Genomic DNA, 16,469 nt, shown 5'->3' with positions numbered 1-16,469 from the left:
GGCTTGGTATAATGAAGTACTGTGTAAAGTAAAATGACCAAAGTCAAAACAAAATAAAACAGTTGAAAACAGTTGTACCAGGAAAAACACAAGGGTGATGAGGCTTAGTATCCTTTTTAAATGCTTTTAAGAAAATTAAGAATTAAAAATTTTTATTTCGCTATGCTGTTCAAAATACAAATGCAAAATCACATATGCACTGTGAGAATTTAATAAAATTGAGTTTGGAGAACGTGGTTTCTTATTTTGTTATCTCAAATTAATTTCTTAAGTAAAATATGAATGTCGAAATGTCTAAATTATTCATAGTGAAGTATCCAGAAAGTACTGAAACAACAATTTCGAATTAGGAGTTCTTTAAATTTTACATTTTTTTTTAAAAAAATGCATAGTGACTCATCCAATATACGGATAAAAATACGAGGATCATTTTAGTCAAAAGAGTCACCAAAAGGGTATATGGGCCATTGTTTAAAATATGATTCAATATTAAAGGGGATTGTACAAAATCAATATATTGTACAAATTTCACGAAATATATTGAATATTTGTTGATAATTTTCTTCTCGGCCTTTTTTGAGTAGATGCATCAAGTAATACAAGCTTTCGTTTTTGCAAAAAGTGTGAAAATAATATGTATTTTGGGCTAAATTGCAATATTATTAATATATATTTTGCTCAAAGAGTCGATTTACAAATATTCATAACTTTCATAAATTGTGAAACAAGTCAGTGAACCTATTTAAATTTGGTATATCTAAATATTTCTTTTAATTAGAGTTCTGAATTTAAACAATTTAAATTTAATTTAAACAACAAAAATTAATTTGCCGAATTATATTGAAATCAGTTCAGATTTGGATATAGCTCCCATATATATCTTCGATGCATTAAACATGCTGTGTACGACACATTTCAATGACATTTGGAAAGTTTGATGAAAATTGTGTAACATATTTGTTTGCTTAATTATATTGAAATCGGTTCAAATTTGGATATAGCTCCCATATACATTTTCGGTCTATGTGTCTCTAATTTCAATGAAATTTGGAATGTGTAATGAAATTTATAACGAATATACATTTGTAAAATTATATTGTAATCAGTTCCGATTTGGATATAGCTCCCATATATATTTTCAAACGATTTCACATATTTGATGCACCAAACACGATAGTATGTCCGATTCCAATGAAGTTCGGCATGAGTGATTAAATTTCGTCCGATTTCATGTATATTATGTGTACCAAACATGATTGGAATTGGAAATCGGTTAATATATATTCTCGGCCGATTTCACATATTTGACGCACCAATTTTAAATGAAATATGGAAAGTGTGACGGAATTTGGTGTTATAGTAAATTTTGTCAAATTACATTGAAATCGGTTCAGATTGGGATATAATTTTATTAAGAAGCATTGAGCCACAACGCCTTTGTAACGGTATTAGGCTAACATATGTTAAAGTAAAAAACTGCTCAACAATTTAATTGAGGAAACCATTATTACGGGCAATAGAACTGCCACTCAACTTCACAAGATAGCAGTTTCCTGCACGCTTGGGATTTGCTATGAAATTAATGAGTCCGAAGCACAAACCCTTCATTTATGCGGACTAAATTTGGCATGTTCCTGCTTTTCACATGGTCACCTGTTCCTTTCATGTTCACGAGCTGGTAGACCGAGCTATTTGTTTATTTACGCATTAAGGTTTTACAATATTTTTTTTTAATTTGTTTTATTATTTTTTTAAGCCAACATATATTTGTATATACAATTTTGAATGCATATAAAATCAAACAGGGTTGCGAAGCGGACCGGGTTCAGCTGGTTTCTAATATTTGTGAAACATAATTTCAGATTTCAGTAAACTGATATGACCAAGTGTTTTTAGCATTACTTTTAAAAAAATTACTCAATTTTAAACGACATTTGCCCATTAATAATTTTGCCTCATGCATAGATAATATCCATTTTGACAATCTCCCTTAATGAAGTTGTGAAATGTACCATTTACACAAACATCCCATTTCTGTTTTTTATCTCCGTAATCAATTCGTTATGCTTTGTCCATACACGCTTTTTTGGATTCAATAAAGTGAACACAACTTCATGGGCAATATGGTATATTCCGAGTTTGGTTTTTTTTTAACGTTTTTCCTCCCAACTTGTACCATCCAGATTATCTCAAATTTTCGTAAAGTTTTTGCTAAATAGTAGCAGTAAATTACTTTTTTGTTGTTATGTTCATCCATAGTTGTTGTCAATATTAGTTATTTATCTTGACAAAAAAGGAGAACCGGCAAAGAAAAAACAAAAAGCAATAAAAGAAATAGGTACAATAGAATACAGGATTTCCAGTTGAATTTATTTAACCAGACAAAAAGGAAGGAAAATGAATACAATGATAGGAAGTTGAAGTCTATTTTTGGTCATGGCTATCAGACATGCCTACTTCCATCGTTTTTTTTTTTTTTTTTCTTTAAGAGGAATAATACTCTTTTTAGAAGGGATAAAGAAACACGTTGCTAGACTTTGCTTATTTTAACACCAAAAAAAAAAAAAATGTAAAGCATAAAAAGGACACACAATTTTTAAGACTACATTAAGATTACGAATTTTTTTTTTTTTTTTTTTTTGATTAAAGTTTGGCCTCGACAATTTTGTGATAACCACTTTTATTTCAATAAAATTTTTTTTTTAAATTTTCAAATCAACTCCACGGTTTTTAAAGGACAAAAAACTATAAAAGAACTTGTGAATTTCTACAACTAACACTCAATTATATCAAGAATACATCTAAAACTTTTTTTTTGCTTTTTCCATTTCTTTCATTTTTCCTCTTGTACCTTTTGAAAGGTTTTCTGTTTTTTTAGGTGACTTTGGAGATATTTGTTGATACATTAAAGACTTCATTAAATTTGATTATCCTATAATAACAAAACATTTCTTTCATCAAGCGTAAATAAAACATTGAAGGTTAATGGCATTTCTAACATCATTTTCCGACATCATATATTACCGACTCCATGGTAGCTGGTAATGAAATTTTGAAAATTGGGTATAGAATGCATCAATCGTTTAAGATATAATATTGCTTATAATAAGTTAAAAATTAAAATTCTATTGTTACTGCGTTTAATAACTATATTTGTGAGATAAATACAGGAATATTTCGTATATGGAAAAAGGTGCAAAGGAGTACATTAACCCAGCAGAAGGTTCAGTTAAATAGCGCGAAAAATGAATGAAATGCCTGGATTTTCTCTTAAAAATATGATACAAACTGTTCAATCTTTCAATTTCATGGCTAAACTGGTTAATAGCTTTAATGCACGGACCGCAATAGGTTTTGAAAATATTTTGTTTTCATTTTTCAAAACAATAAATACATACACAAAATTGGCAGAAGTTGGGCACAGTTAGAAAAAAAATGTAATCAGCTGGTAGCTCTACGATTTAGATGATGTCCGCTTGTCTATGTCCGTCTGTCAATCTGTGGAAATCACTGTGCCGAACGAAACGAAGTTGGTTGATATAATTTAATTTTGATATAATTTGATATAATCTAATTTTAATTTCAGCTTAATAATGCCTGCGGGACTTTAAGTATTGAAAATTGATCATATAGGTCCGCGTATATAGTCACAACTTTTATACGAATTTGATGTATTTGTCACGAAGGAAACATCCTTGCATAGAACTAATCATATAGGTCCATATTTTGGTTAAAACTTTACCTCCAGATATACGATATTTTGTTTTTTTTAGCTACATTTTTTTACAGAATTATCTTAAACTTAATTTTTTTTCAGTTGGCTGACGGTTTCGTATAGGCCCATATAACTGTAGCACCTAATATTCGAAATTTTTTAATTAAACGGAATTTTCTTACATTTGACAAATTTGAACTTAACCGCTTTTTTACTTTTTCGTTAAACCGAACACTGCTGAAATAAAACAGTTCTTTGTGCAACATAATGCTCTTTATTAAGATAATATAGTCCATATATTTTAATGAAAGTGATGTATCGATAGATGTAGTGGTGTAGGTCATACCATGACACTTTATACCCTCAGCCATATGACTAGAGAGGGTATTTATCATTCGATACGGTCAAAACGTGCCTAGTCGAAATAACTATTTCATTTTCGTTTCAGAATATTTGGAGTCGATCTAGCGATGTCCGTTCATCCGTCTGTCTGTCTGGCTGGCTGGTACGCACGATAACTCTCGAAGGGAGTATCCGATTTGGTCCAAACTTGATACATCGTAATCTTTTTGTCAAACTTAGATCGAGTTCGGAGATGGGCAATATCGGTCCACTCCTTCTGGTACTTCCCCACAAAAGGTCGAAGTTTTCAAAACATATATATTTTCTGCTCAGAAAGAGAAAGGATAATCCGATTTGGCTTTGCGAACTTTGCAAATCCTAAAATTTGCATCAGCGCTATATCAGGTGCGATGATGATGATATGATGTAAGAGTTCTATTGTCATCAAATTTCACACATCCCAATAATTTTATTAGCCCAAGGTCTTTTATTAAGATGGGGGAGGTACCACTCTTTCTGGTACCTCCCCCACAACTGGTCAAAATTTTCAAAAAATATATATTTTTCTGCACAGAAAGGAAAGCAATAATCCAATTTTGATCTAACTTTGCAAATCCTAATATTTGCATTAGTTCTAGGTCAAGTGCAAAAATGGATAATACCGGTCCACTCCTCACAAATAATTTTGAATAATTATAACTCTTATAAAATATGATGTAAGAGTTCGATTGTCTTCAAATATTACGGAATAATAAAAATATTTTTAGATGAAGCATAAAAATGGAATACTTCGGTCGACTATCAAATTATCACATATCTCATGTAAAGTGAAGGAATATACCAATATAGTCCAAACCGGCACGTCGCAATATTTATATCATATCTATTTAGGACCGATATGAAATGGACTATATTGGCCCATTCCTTCGCAACCTACTCCATAGAGGGTCAACACAAGTCAAAATATTTTTAAATAATCGAACAGTGGTCTATTAGATATTTTATCTATGTAAAGAAACGCCTCTATCACATGACATTATTCATAAAATTCAATTGAAGAATGGAATGGAATTGTTAAGTATTTCTTACTAAAAATTATCATGTTGGTACTATAAAAATTTGAATAAGACGGAAATTTATATTTAAAAAATATGAAAAAACCCTCTAAAGCTAGATAGAGGCTTCCTCTTAATAAATTGCGTACATACAGCCCACCTTTTTACAAGAATGTTGTTTGTTGAACGACAGTAATGACGTTGATAAAAATAAATTTAATTCAAATTAAATAATAATTACATTGTGTCAAATTTCAATCAAGACAAGTATTTGGAAAATTATGTCCCATATTCGACTCATACAAATTATTTTAGATTTGGACTATTAACGCCATTATTTTTAAAATCAAATGTCTTGATTGACATTGAATATCAGTAAAATTTTTCGTTTCGGAATCGCGTCCATCTTTTGAGAAAAATATTAATTTAACTTCCCAAAAAAAAATTCTTTGATTTGAATCGAGCTCCATCAAAGTTCAAAAGTATTTCATTTGTTTCCAGAACAAAATGATTTGCAAACTTTGTACTCATCGTAGAAAACAATAGTGGTCTGATGTCAGCTGCTCATGAATTTATTTGGAAAAATTTTTTTAATATATTGCGCACATTGTTACAAACAAACAGGTGTTATATGGTTATGCAAAAATTCAAACAAAAGATGTTTGTAAGGTCATTTTTCTAATGCTTAAGCTACTTATGGTAACTACTTAAGTTACTTTTAGCAAAATAATAGAAACAACATTTGTTGTTTACTAATGCATTTTGTGAAAAATATAGTCTAGACACAATATTGTGTTTGTAAAGAGTTATTTGCTATAGGTCCTGCATAAATAATCTTTATTAGCTCACCGCATTTCAAAAACTGAGTATCGGATTAAAAAAGTTTATTGAAAAACACAAATTGGATATCTGAAATTAAAAAAAAAAAATAAATTAAATTAATCTGTAAACTTGGATTTTCAGTTTTTAAGCTTTGTAACACATTAAACAATATTTTTTGCGTTCGTCTGAATAAGTTTTATACATATTTGAATATATACTTACTACATTCAGCCTACTACTGCTGCCTATCCTATTCACAGCAATAGTATTTCCTCCCCTCTTAAATCAATTGAATAACTTTCAGTTTGTCTGACATGAACATTACAATATCAGTAGCCAGCTAAATCTAATTTATTTTCTGGCCATGGAATGAGAAAATTATGGCTTTGTTTTGAACTTTAAACTCATCTCCCTCCTTCCCATATCTAGGCAACTTTTTGAAAAGTCAACACAGGAACATGAAAATCACTCATCCATGGTGAGATTTATTAGCACTTGTATTAATCTTACTATATAAACAACAAATATTAAAGGCATTGCGAAATTTAAATTTGAAATGAAATTGGTTTGATATTCAAATTTATTCCGGGAACAAATATAACTACGTTCATTGACTATCTTGTGCAGGGGACATGATGATATTTATTGGGGCAGACAATATTAAGAAATTGCTAATCTGCCTATGGCTGCAAATGGTTAAAGGAATGATGACTGTTAAAGGTAGAATAAAAGTCGTCACACTGATTTGAATGAATCTGTGGGACTAGAGCGAAGCTAGTAGTGAAATTCATATAAATATCACAACTTTTTTGATACTGTATTTCTCATATCTCAACTGATAATTATGTAGGACAAAATAAGGACTTAATAGAATACATTATTTTGCATCATTTATTATCATTATTATTATTATTATTTATACCCTACAACACTATGTGTTGGGGGTATTATAAGTTTGATTGGGCCAGAATTTATGTAACACCTCGAAATATTGGTTTCCCATATAGGAAAGTATATATGGATCTTCCTAGCTCGCCGAGCTGAGTCGATCTAGCTATGTATGTCCGTCCGTCCGTCTGTCCGTCTGTCCATGTTAATTTGTAATCACTCTACTGGTCGCAATTATGGCCCGATCTCACGAAATTTAGAATGGAGGTGGGGCTAGGGTCAGAACAGAACCCTATTTCTTTTGGAGATGATCGCATAATATTTAGGGGTCGAAATGGACCAAAAACTGAAAAAATGTCGGATTTTGCAGTAGCTATACAGGTCGCAATTATAGACCAATCGACGCGGAACTTCGCTTGTAGCTAGAGTTTAGGGCGGGGAAGAAGCCTACCTATTTGGGTGGTCATCGGATAATATTTAGCGGGTAAAATAGACCATATCTTTTGTGTTGAAAAAATTCAAAATTTTTCATTAAACCGCGAATATTTTAAATCCCGGCGAAATCACAAAGCCATGACAAGGTTACTTCTGACCTTTACATTGATGTTAACATCCAACAAAATGGATATATAGCAAAATATGTGCGATATATATGTCTATCAAAGAAGATATGCTTGAAAGATCTCTTATATGTCGAGAACGGCTGAACTGATTTCGACAGTTCTCATTAATTCAGACTGGCCTCTTGTTAGGAAACAAAAAACGTCTAAAAAATCGCATAAAAATATCTCTCTACAGATGAAAATATTGATTTTGTAAAATTTTCTCATATTTTTTCAATTTTGTCATATTTTTGGCATATTTTCATTTTGAATTAAACATTTGGTAATATTTCTACAGCTAACAAAACTAAGTAGTTAGGATATCAGGATATCATATACAGATCGCATTTATGGCCCGATCCTTAAGAAATTTTGCATGGGGATAAGATGAGGGTTAGAATAGATGCCTACTCTTTTTGGAGATGATCGCCATATATTTAGGGGTTGAAATGGACCAAAAAACTGCAAAATTGTCTGCAGGCCGTAATTATCGCCCGATCCTCACGCACATTTGAATGGGGGTTACCGGAGATTGCAAAAGCCAAGCAGTTTTGGATGGCCATCCAAAAATATTCAATTTGTGAAGGAGTTTGCCAACTTTTGTAGACAAAATACAAAATAAATGTCCATTACAGTGACTTCTTGGAGAATTCACAAATACAGAAAAGACGCACTTCTGACTATTTCGTTAACGCTGATTAAGTTGAAGAATATAGTCAAATGGCTGTATCTCATATAGATGCGTTTCAGTCAAAAACCAATAATAAATGTTAATCTTTTGCCACTTTTGAGAGATTATGGGTCTTTGGGAAATATTGGTTCCAGATCTAGGAAGACCATTTACGTGCAACATCTACCAATAAATTGGAAATGAGCAAATTAGTTGAAGTTGCTATTATTCGAAAATTACAGAACGGAACCTGATGGTTTTCTTTTATTATTTGTGACAATATCTTGTGGAATTCTTTCGAGTATCTCGCCTATATAAACTGTATGGTTTATTGTAGTGTTGTAGGGTATTCAACGGTCGGCCCCGCTCGACTGTAGCCTTTGCTTACTTGTTTTTTATTTATTTTTTTTGAAAATTGGAAAGAGTTCGACGTTTGTAAATCCATCTTTGCTCCATTCATTAAATAAAAATTTTATACCATACAAAACTATGTGTTTGGGATTAGTTAGAATAGAAGCCTATTGCTTTTGGTGATGATCGCATAATATTTAGGGGTCGAAGTAGACCAAAAACTGAAAAAATTCTTGATTTTGCAGCTGCTCTACAGGTCGCAATTATGGACCAATCGACGCGAAAGATAGTATGGGGCTAGAGCTTAGAGCTCGGCAGAAGCCTTCCAAATTTGATGGTCATCGGGTAATATTTAATGGCTGAAATAGACCATAATATTTGTGTTAAATAAAAGTCAAATTTTCCTTAAACCGCGAATATTTTTATTCCCGGCGAAATCACAAATAGACAAACAGATTAATTCTGACCGTTACGTAGATGCCAATAGTAAATATATCCGATATATATATAGCGAAATATATACAATGTGTATATACAAAGGAAGGGGATGATAGGAAGAATGCTTGGATCTCAAGAATGGCTGGGCCGATTCAGAATACCCTCTTGGCATAAAGGAATAAAATCTAAAAAAAATCGCATAAAAAGATGCCAATAATGATTTTAATATAGCTTTTGTAGTATTTTGTTAATTTTTTTATTTTTTCATATTTTTTGTCGCATGCGATTTTTTCAATTTGACTTATAATATAGAAGTGTATATTTTGAAATATTTTGTTAATTTTACAACACAGGTTGGGATTATTATATACAGATTGCAATTATCGTCAATCCTCATGAAAATTTTCACAAGGGTAGGATTGGGCTCAAAAGGACTAAGCTGTCCACAATATATTTAGAGTTTGAAATGGACAAACAACTAAAAATTTTCCTGATTTTGCAGCCGTTATAAAGGTCACAAATGAAAACAAAAGGAAACGAAGTCTTGCATGAAGTTAGAGTTTAGGACAGCTGGTAGAATAGACCACTACTTTTATGTGAAAAAATACTAACAATACATATAGGCGATATTCGAAATACACAAAAGGCAAACTTCTGGCTTTTTTATATTGATTTCGTAGACGAATATAGCCAAATATCGTAGACAAGCAAATCATATAGATGAGCCTAAATTTGGAGATTCAAGCGGTCCTCTTGCATTTGGAGATGATCGCAAAATATTTAATGGACACGAAATTTTGCATGAGAAGAGTTAAGGATAGGGATGAATTCCAGCATTTTGTATGACTATTGGATTATATTTAGCTGTAAAATGGACCATAACAACAAACAGCATGACGGAGTGCGTAAATATTGGGCAAATGTCCATGATAAAAATGCTAAGGGTAATATCTGAGCAGTGCTCCGTGATATAATTTCAAAAGCGAAATCTTTCAAAATTGATTTGGACATAAGGGGGCTCCTAACATATTGTAGTGTTACAGGATATCACATAGTCGGCTTCGCACGACCGTAGCCTTTGCTTACTTGTCTATCGTTTTAATGGAAAGTAAAAATTATAATTTTTGTTTCTCAATACCTGGAGATGGTTTTAAATTTCTTACGACAACAAAACAAATCCATAGATAAAATGAGACCAATATTATGATATCCACCTCAATACCTGCAAAAGCGTATGTCCATTGTTTGCGGCATTCACGTGATTAATTAATTTTTTATGGTTTTAATCTTAAGTAAACATTTACAAATTGTGATGAAATTTCGTTTCATTTAATTCAATTTAATACGATTCAATTTATTTCAAATGTATGCATACATATGTGCATACATTAAACATATGTCTTTAATATGATTATCATTTAATTGGAATAATAAACATGAATGAACAAGTAATTAACGTTGAGCAATTTGATTGATGAAATGGTGCCATATTTGTGTAATTGAACATTTCCGGGTCTATGTGAATTTTCAGAAAATTACGTAGAAAAATGTAGCTAAAATTATCAAAATATCGAATATCGGGAGGTACCGTTATATGGGAGATATATGATATCGTGGACCTATATAGATAACTCTCTTCCAAGGGATAAAGTACTCACAAGGGACTCCTTGTGAAAATTTGCACACAATTCCGTTCCGAATTCAAAATACCGAATGTCGGGGGTACCGAAGAATGACAAAAAATTAACCCAGCTTTTGCGAAAAACTTGTTAAAAGTATGCTAAATAGGCTACAAATGGTAAAATGGTAAAGGAATGCATGCAAAATATTAATGTCAGAAATACATTAAATTATACGAAGTGTACGAGTTTTGACTTTGGCATTGAAATGTGATCTCTTTTAATATTTATTTTTTTTAACTTTAAAAGTTTTAAACTGTTATGTATTTTTGTTTTTAAATTACTTACATAGTGCACTTATAAAATGTAAATGCAAAAAAAAAAAAACATTTTTTTGTAAATTTTGATTTATTCTATTTCTAGATATTCTTTAGCTGTATGAGTTTCGCTTGGAGCTGCTGTATGATTCGATGCACATGCATTGATCTACATAATAAATAATTCTACTCTCATTCTTATTACATATGGCTTCCTAAAACCAATCATTTGGACATAACTCAAATTGTTGTTGTTGACCGACATTTTAAAATTGAAAATAAAAATATTACGCTAATCGAGAAAATATCGACTTTATAGAGTCTTCGTGAAACGTTGCAAACGGAGCTTTAAAATGACCAATTTCAATATGACTGTGTCTTCCACCTATGTGGAAAAGTACAAGAGCATAGGTCAACGCCTGCATTATTTTTATACCCTACACCACAAGGTCGTCAGGGTATTATGTCTTTGTGCATTTGTTTGTAACAGGCAAAAGGAAACGAGATAGACCCAAAGTTCCTTTTGATGATCTGCATAGAATCAGATTCTGAGTCGATTTATGCATGTCCGTCCGTCCGACCGTCCGTCTGTCCGTCGTCTGTTCATGTATTTTTGTAAACAAAGTACAGTTCGCATTTATTGCCCTATCCAGATGAAATTTTGCACAAATCATTTGTTTGGCCCAAGGACAAACCCTATTGAAATTGAGGAGATAATCGGTCAAAATGTAGATATATCTTCGTCCGATTTGCTTTGTTTGTGCACCAAACGTATAATATCAGTCCAAATAGTATGGAATTTTGCAGATTGCACCTGAAAATAAGTATGCCAAATTTGATCGAAATCGGTTCAGATATAGCTATAGCTCCCATATATGTTGTTCATCCGATTGGTTATTTTTGTCTTCCGCAGCCGTAATATGCACTCTGTAACAACAATATTTGGGGAAATATATCAAATACAGCTCAGAAATACCTCAGAAATACCTAAATTTTATCGAGATCGGTTCAGATTTGGATATAGCTCCCATATATAACTTCGTCCGATTTACCAAACGTCTAATATTTGCCCAAATGGGATGAAATTTGGCACTTACGACCGAATTGAGTCTAGTATGTCAAATTTGTTGAAGATCGGTTCAGATATAGCTATAGCTCCCATATATACTGTTCATCCGATTTGTTATTTTTGTCCTCCGCAGCCGTAATATCCACTCTGTAACAACAATATTTGGAGAAATATATCAAATGCAGCTCAGAAATACATTTGCCAAATTTTATGGAGATCGGTTCCGATTTGGGTATAGCTCCCATATATATTTTTATCTATTTTCAAATTAATTGTGCATCAAATGGGCAATACAAGTCCGATTTTAAAAGATACAAATGCTTCGGCGTATTTAGTCCTTTGAACTTTAAATTATAATTATAATCATAGCGTGTATGATTGAATTCTCCCATAAAAACTTTTAATTGTTATGCGCAGCTCTACTAAATTAGTAAAGTGGTTTAGGGTATCATAAAGTCGGCTCGCCCGACTGTAAGACTTTCTTTACTAGTTTTTTTTTTCTGCAAAACCTTTGTATATTTGTTCAATTTTATAACAAAAGCTGATAGGGTTTGAATTATGTAATTAAGACTAATTTGATACATTTTTTTCAAGTTTTTTTCAAGTTTTTTTTTTAAGTTTTATTTACAACAATTTCAACCTAAATATGATTAAATTTTTATTAGAATTCATTTGAAGCTGGCTATCTGTAATTAAATGAATTAAGTGAAACTTAATCATGATATAAAAACAAAAACTCTGATAGAAAATTTTAATTTAAACTGATAACCCTTTTCCATGTATTCGATTTATTTGTGGTTTATTTGTACAATTATGATTTTGTAATTTTTTATGTGTGTATAAATTTATGGATATGATATTCATTCAATGTTCACATGTATTAAATAATCAATGAATAATTGCATGTCATTATTGTTTACACATTCGTTTGTTCTGTAAAACTTATGGGGTTCGGTTTGTTTTGATTTGAGACTTACATACTTCTTATTTTAAAATTAATTCGAACTATATAAATTCGATATCTTTGTAAATATTGTAATCACTCAAAATATAACCATTATGGTATAATAATGTTACATTGTCATAGCTAATTCTTCGCCCTTTACGAATTTTGAATATATCAAGTGAAAAAATTATTGTTGGTATGGAATTTTTGCTAATTGAGCTTTGAAGTTATTTTTATTGGCAGTTTAATTAGAGAATCCTCTTCAAATAAAATAATGCATATCTTAATGTTTTTTTCTTCTCGTAATTAACAAGTCAATTAATTAAGCAACTGACATATTAATTAAGCCACTAACTTATATTTCTTTCGCGTATTATTTTGTGGCGATTTTCTGTATCATGATATTGATATACGTTATACGATTAATTAATACATTCACAAAAGTTTTTTTTTATCCTCAAAAGGAATTTCCCACTCCAGACTTTGAGTTGTTTTGTTCAACAACGTTGTAAATGAATCTACTCGGCATGGCACAAACTGCTTCTGTGGCGTATGATAATTAAAATATCTGTTTATATCAATTATACGCATTATCTCTTAATGTTAAAAGATGGATAAAGCTGGCATTATTACAATATTTTATTACCAATATTATGTGCCGCTTGAAGATACGAATGCTGAATATCGTACCTACCGCACAACGTGTCAAAATTTTTAACAATCATAACTCTCATAAAATTCAAAATAATTTAACGATACTTTCTTTGACTGCACACAAAGCTACCTGCTACCTTTGTCAAGAAGGGCCAACATTTTGAATAATTGTAACTCTCAAAAAATGCTTAAATATTCTCCAGTCCTCTTCAAAATTCGCACATGGGAAATTGTTGTGGTATAAGTTACAATTTTTATGTAAAGTCAACTGTAATTGAATTTCTTTAGCTACCAAAATGTATAATATTTCTCAACAAAAAATGTATGGATTCTATAATGTTTTTTTTTCCAAATCTACAATTTGGCAGAGTATAATATTGAAGCTGTGATTTACCATTTACATTTGAGAACATTTCTACTATCAACATGAATAAGGAAAATTTACTTTATATTTTAGCTCCCATAACAAAAGAATTTGTTTAAAGTAGATTGTACGACCTATAAACATTTGGCTTTAGAGCAGTTATAGTTTAGTTTCAGAGGGAAATAATATGTGGGAGGCATATCCTGAATTCTAAATCGATTTTCACAAAATTTTAAAGAGATGTTTTAATCTTTTATACCAAATAATGTTGCTATAGAGTACATGATATCACTTCGAGAAGGATTATGCCAAAAATATATATATCGGAGCCGAGTTCCACAAAATGGAAACGTACGTCCCGAGATTCACTCCATTTGGGCTGATATTAGCTGTTATTTGCAAAATATACCTGAAATCGGATTAAGGATATATGTGGAAACTACATCCAAATCTTAGCCAAAGGTATTTCCGAGCACAATTAACCCGAAATCGGTTGAAAATATATATGAGCTATACCTTAATCTTATCCGACTATCACCAATTTCAATAGGGTTCGTCCTTGGGCCAAATAAATATTATTTGAAAAATTTCATCTTAATCCGATAATAAATGCGATTTAAATTTTTTCACAAGAATACATGGACAGACGAACAGATTTTGACCGATTATCTCCAATTTCAATAGACAATAAACGCGACCTGTACTTTGTTTACAGAAATATATGAACAGACAGACAGATTCTATGCAGATCATCAAAAAGAACTATGGGTCTATCTCTTTTTCTTTTGTCTGTTACAAAAATAAGCACAAAGTCATAATACCCTGACCACCTTGTGGTATAGGGTACAAAAAGGAGAAAATATAAAAAAGTTTGAATAAAACAAACTCTTTGTTGCCAACAACACAGTTTTGAGTTGACTACCTAGCAAACTTGAGATAAATGGACTACGTAAGGTACAGGATGTTCTTAAAAATGTTCGTAAGGTGTAAAATTGTACTGGTGGTTATAGAATGCTGCTACGGTACGCCCAAAGGTGTCTGTTATCTTTATTCTCTTCTAATGACAAATGACTTTACATCTTATACCAGATGGCGGAGTTTAAAAAAATTAACAAAATCTATGTATATCGGAATCAATACCTGTTATTTTTTGAGCAATAAGGAAACAATATACAATTATAAAAAATAGCTATTGTGGGTCAAGCAGTTGTCACATGCAGTATTTTCAATGTTATCCTTTTCTGTGAATCTTTGTTTATTGAGAATCGCTTCCAAGTGTTATGTAACTTTTGAAAAAAAAAAAAAAACAAGTTTGCTGACACTTGACATTATTGTTCAATGATCCATGGTTTTTTTTTTTTTTTTGTTAACATTCTTATCCTTAGGGTTGTGTCAGTTCAAATTCATTTCTTTTGTTTGAAGCCTTTAATAACAGTTCAGATTCTTAGAAGTGTCCATAAAGTATTGTTAACAATTCGAAAGGCATTTCATCTCATAAGTCTAACTTCTTATGCAATGTACTTGATAACAGATATCAAATAATAGAGGAGTCTAGTTTAGTACGGGGTATTTCCTATTAACAAAATCGCTCTGGGAAAAAAACGGAGATATTTTATATATAAAAATATATATAATTGACAGTGTAGCTATGAATCGTCAACAGTGGCTAGCACCTATAGAAAAATGAAAAGTCAACAAAGAAAATTGTTAATAAAAGTGCATTAAATTGAAGCATAAGTCGGGAAGTCTCTTAAAAATACCTAAAATCGGTCAAACCGTTCTATAGGATGCTTAACCTAAACTTCAAAGAATTTCGTTTGTTTTTCATAAATAAAAGTCAAATACCAAATTGTAGCTGATTGCAAAACAAGAGCGGGTTCCACAGATAGGCAGATATATATAAATAGTCTTAAAAGTGTATGCTGTTGTTGGTGGGGATGAATTTGGAAATTTCATTAAAGAAACTTTATTCAAGTTTAAATATTTGTTAATGACCGGTTGGCTTGAAATCCATTAAAAAGTTTAACCCTTCTTTTATTCTCTGAAAAGCTTTTTCAATGTGGTTAAGTAATAAAATCATTATTACATTATATAATGCCTAGATTTGAACAATCTTTTACTTGTGACGCCATTTTCAATGTTCGTTTGTTTATAATAAAAACACAATTTTTAAATATTATCTTACTAAAAGGTAAATGACCTTTAATGATACCAAGAAAACGAATTCTTTGTAACTTAAGCAAACATTTTTTGGGGAAACAATTTGGCTGCTAAGTTATTTGAATAGAAAGCTTTAGGTTCATAATCTCCACGTGTTAAATTTGCGCTTTTGCTCACCAAGTGTTGGTAAATCTCCCTCAGAGAATTTTACAATTAATGTTTTTGTTGTTCGACTAAAGTTACCAAATCAAATATGTGGATTTCTTGAATTTCTCGAGCCTAGTTTTCCTATTATAGGGTTTCCCGATAATCATATAAGCCCACAAACTTTATTTTCTAATGAGAAGGCGTTATTTAAACAAATAAACAAATAAATATAAATAAATAAATAAACAAATGAAATTGTTATAGTAAACAATACATAGTGCCAAAATGGTTATTACATACCTTCATCTCC

This window comes from Musca domestica, unplaced genomic scaffold, assembly GCF_030504385.1.
Source record: "Musca domestica strain aabys unplaced genomic scaffold, Musca_domestica.polishedcontigs.V.1.1 39, whole genome shotgun sequence".
In the NCBI taxonomy this organism is placed as follows: Eukaryota; Metazoa; Arthropoda; class Insecta; order Diptera; family Muscidae; genus Musca; species Musca domestica.
This window is presented reverse-complemented; position numbering follows the sequence as displayed.